This window comes from Rhagoletis pomonella, unplaced genomic scaffold (assembly GCF_013731165.1).
Source record: "Rhagoletis pomonella isolate Grant_MI unplaced genomic scaffold, Rhpom_1.0 Rhpom_scaffold_00004, whole genome shotgun sequence".
In the NCBI taxonomy this organism is placed as follows: domain Eukaryota; kingdom Metazoa; phylum Arthropoda; class Insecta; order Diptera; family Tephritidae; genus Rhagoletis; species Rhagoletis pomonella.
Window position 1 is genome coordinate 12,193,307 of NW_023458558.1, and position 4,108 is coordinate 12,197,414.

Sequence of the window (4,108 nt, forward strand, 5' to 3'; positions counted from 1 at the left end):
TGTATAGAAAACCGATTTATTGTATGTTTGTTAGCGTACTTTTTTTGTACTTTTTTCTGGAACTCCGCTGATTGAAATATATTCAAGAAGAATGCGTTAGCGTTTTTTTTTTTTTTGGCGAGAGAAGGAAGCGACACCTGAAAAAAACTAACTCGCCAGATTTACTCATATACAGATTCATAATCTGGCAAGATAATACCTCTAGGTCTTAACGTTCCAGGGAGAGAAGAGCTTAAAATTTCAAACCTAATCTTAACTCCTAAGATTTTAAATTGAAAAAGGAAATACTTAATGGACCAATTTGGCTGAAAAAGTATTTTTTTCGTTATATTTAATAATTTTGTTTAACTTGAGACCGTGAGATCCCAGCACATTCACTTCTATATTGCACAAACAAAGCCACATTGATTTCAAATTATGCAGGCTGTATATTTATGTATGTCGGTATATTAATATCGAATAATTAAAAAAAAAAAAACTGTGGCATGTCGCATCGTCTCGTAGTGTTTCGACTACATAAATGCAGGAGGGTGGAAAAAATTGTTAACGCGAATCGATCAATATAGGCCGATAACACACTACTTAAAAAATTTTTCTATGATTTTTTACAGGCAGTGTTTCGGTGGAAATTGTCGTATTGAGACTTTAAAAAAATTTTTTTGAAGCGCTAAGATTATAATTTTCAAATTTCTTGGCTATCCTAACAGATAGAGTGAAAAATTATTTTCTAAATATTTGAATACTTTTATTGAGCCTTGTACCACGTTATTGTTTATTCGGGAAAAATTGAAAAATCAACAATGTCTAAGCGCTGGATGTTATAGCAGCTATTTCGGAGATCACCACATCTCCGCATCAATAATAAGCCACAATAAAATTGACAAATGTTTTGTATATATTTTGCTTTCTTATGTTCTATGGTCTTGAAACAAAAAAATGTTTCAGCTAGGTCGGCATATGGATCAGTTAGCCTATGTATTAAGCTCAAACCATCAGTAATATTTACGAGAAAAAAAAATTTGGGAACCTTTGTGTTAGAGTAGAAATCCCACATATTTCCAAATACGATTAATCTTAATTTCAAATATCTTTGTTATGCGCCTTCGAAATTAGAAAGACTGTGAAATCCGCTAAAGAACTTACATACATTCCTTGCTCTGTGCGCCTAAAAGCACATAAACTAACAAATGCCGATTTAATGTAAATTACAAATTGAACTATAGATGAATGACTTCCACGGGGCAAGTTGTGTGTACGTTTGCGTACAAAACTCACAGAACCTTTGCTAGCTAACCGCCATTTACTTTGACACATTTTAATTTAAATTTAAATACAATCACTTAGGAACTTTTCTGCTGGTATATATGTATGTATAGGTATAGACTTTCTACTCATTCACGCATGTAAGTCCTTCATGTATTTTTACGATACATGGTATGTTTCTCATAGATTAAGGTTCGTTTATTTTGTCAAGTTAATGCCAAGATCTGCATATCTAAATCTTGTCAGTCGTTCACAAAATGAGCCTAATTTTAGCAATAACTTATATGGTCTGTATGTATACTTAGATTTGTCTTTATTTCTAAGTGTGTGCGTACCGTGCCTGTGTAATTGTATTCATGTGAATTTGGGTAAATAAATCTCGCTATGAATGTGGGTGCGCCGTTTACACCGCTATCAATCAATTCCCAGAACTTGGCTTAATGAATGGGCGTGAAATTGCAGTTGTTGCGGTGATATTAATCAGTCGATGCCGTCACCGTTGCTCAGACATACATACATATGTGTTGTTGTTGTTGGCGCTATACCTTGTCTTGCCATATTATTAATCACTTAGTGGGGTTTGATGTTATTGTTGTTAAACACATAATTATTTGTATCCCCATATCAACGCGTAAAGGACATGCCGCTTCTGCTCTCGCTCCCCCACAGCAGACAAATGCCCTTCTGTTCACTCGCAAGTGAAAGTGTATGTGTTGATTTCCTATACCAGCTCCATGACCACAAATAAACAGAGGCCAATATGTAGTAGTTATAACAGTAGTTGCACATACATATTAACATACCTCGGCTAAATTAACCCATTTGCATCTACATACATTCATTCAGCCATCCTTCTGCTTACCACACATATACATATAAGTACATATCTACATACATAACTTTATTTGTGCATATATTTTGCTGGGATCTTCTTGTCCCTTTAGCCATTCATTCATTAAAATTAATTGCCACTGATAGTGTTGTTGATGTGTTGAGATTATCCATTGATGTTTCATGTCTGCTGTTGATGCTGTCTTAATTCGACTTGTAGTTGTTGCGGGTTAGTTTGTAAATGATATCGAAAGTTTTGCTATTATTTACCTATGCATGTGTGTATGTGTGCGTGTGTGTGTGGGTATAAAGGTAACCAATTCATTCAATGATTAAATCAGTGATTTAGTGTACGCAGAGTTAAGTGCGGTGTGGTTATTGCATTTTCGCGCCAGGTTATCGAAGGTGTGTAATCTTTGTACCGAAACATGTTTTCGTTATAATTGAATCAGATGACGCTAATGCGCTTGTTAAAGTGTATGGAAATGTTCAAGTTTAATTATTTTAATTTGCATCCATATAATTGCCTTATCAATTGAATACAAAAGCAAGATGTTGCATTTCGGTGAGGATGTAGAAATAATTTAGCTTAGCCGCAAGTGCGTTATTAGCCCACATTTTCAGAGGAAAGTTACGCTATAATAAAGGAAGCAGGTAAGATAAAAAAATAAGTATTTATTACTAAGTAATGAATATTTTACACTCGTTTCTGTGTCGGTGAAAGTACATAGACTCAAAGAGGAACAACAGAAAATTAAAAAAAATAAAATAGATACATTGAAATTACACAAAATGTAAGAAATCATAGTTCAGTTTTACAATATTTTGCAATATTTGGTTTTGTGAGTACATCGACTGTTTCGTGTGTTTTAAAAGTTTTTTGTTTTTTTTTGCACGGTGTTTATATTTAATTGAATAAACCTGTGTATTGAATACATGGTATAAACTATTGTTATTATATATGTTACTTACTCATTAATTTTAGTGAATCACTGCGTTTTCAAAACTTCACTTCACTTTTTCTAAATTATTTATTCTGAAAGTGGTATAGGTCACTCTACGGTAATGAGAATTGGTAACTCCTCAATGATTATACGAAATTATTTATAAATTATCAAATACAAGTAAATCTTCTCGAAAGTCAGCATCAATATTTTTACACACAAAAAGCAATCCATTCGATTCAAAACCAAAGCAACTTATGCCACTTTACACATAAACGGCTCCTATATACATATGTACATGACCATAAAGCGATTCAAGGTCCAAAACAAGGTCAATTTGTTCAGGAAAGTAAAAACTATTATTTTTGGAATCCTAAAACAGCTAAATCTTCTTTTTTCCAATACTCTTTTATTTAATGTCCGATGTTAGCAAATGATACGCTGCTGTAAAAGTACTCAAAAAACCTAAGGCTGCATATACATATAGACCTATTATCAGATCTCATAAATTTTTCCGGTGAAGGATAAGGTTTTCAGAAAAAAATGATCACTTTTCAGTTATTCATAGTAGGCTAATCGTCTAAGGGAAGTATGAACGCCTTTTTAATAACTTAGTGGTTACCCAGTGATTGAAATTCAACCACTATAATTGTGGTGAAGTGAGGTGAGCAACACAACATTACAAAACATACCTATATATGAATTAAATGTCAAGAAAATTTATTGAGAATTTCGTGTTAGTCGAAGAGCTGAAGGTGCTGCCGTTACAAAATTTCTACTGCGTGCATAAAGGATAATCTGCACAAAGATATATGTACATATGTACATTCTAAGGCAATAAAAATGAAAACCTTAATAGGCAAATATCTCGAACAAATGGCGCGATAGAAGAAAACCTAGAATGCTGTTTATCTACATGTGAATACTACTTCATTGTCTGATACATACATATATCTTTTTTTTGGCAAATTTTTATGATACTAAAATATTCGACCACACGTTTCTAGAGTTCTACCACTGTTTTTATTAAAAATCTACCACTAATTTGGTTTCTGAAGTGACAACACTGC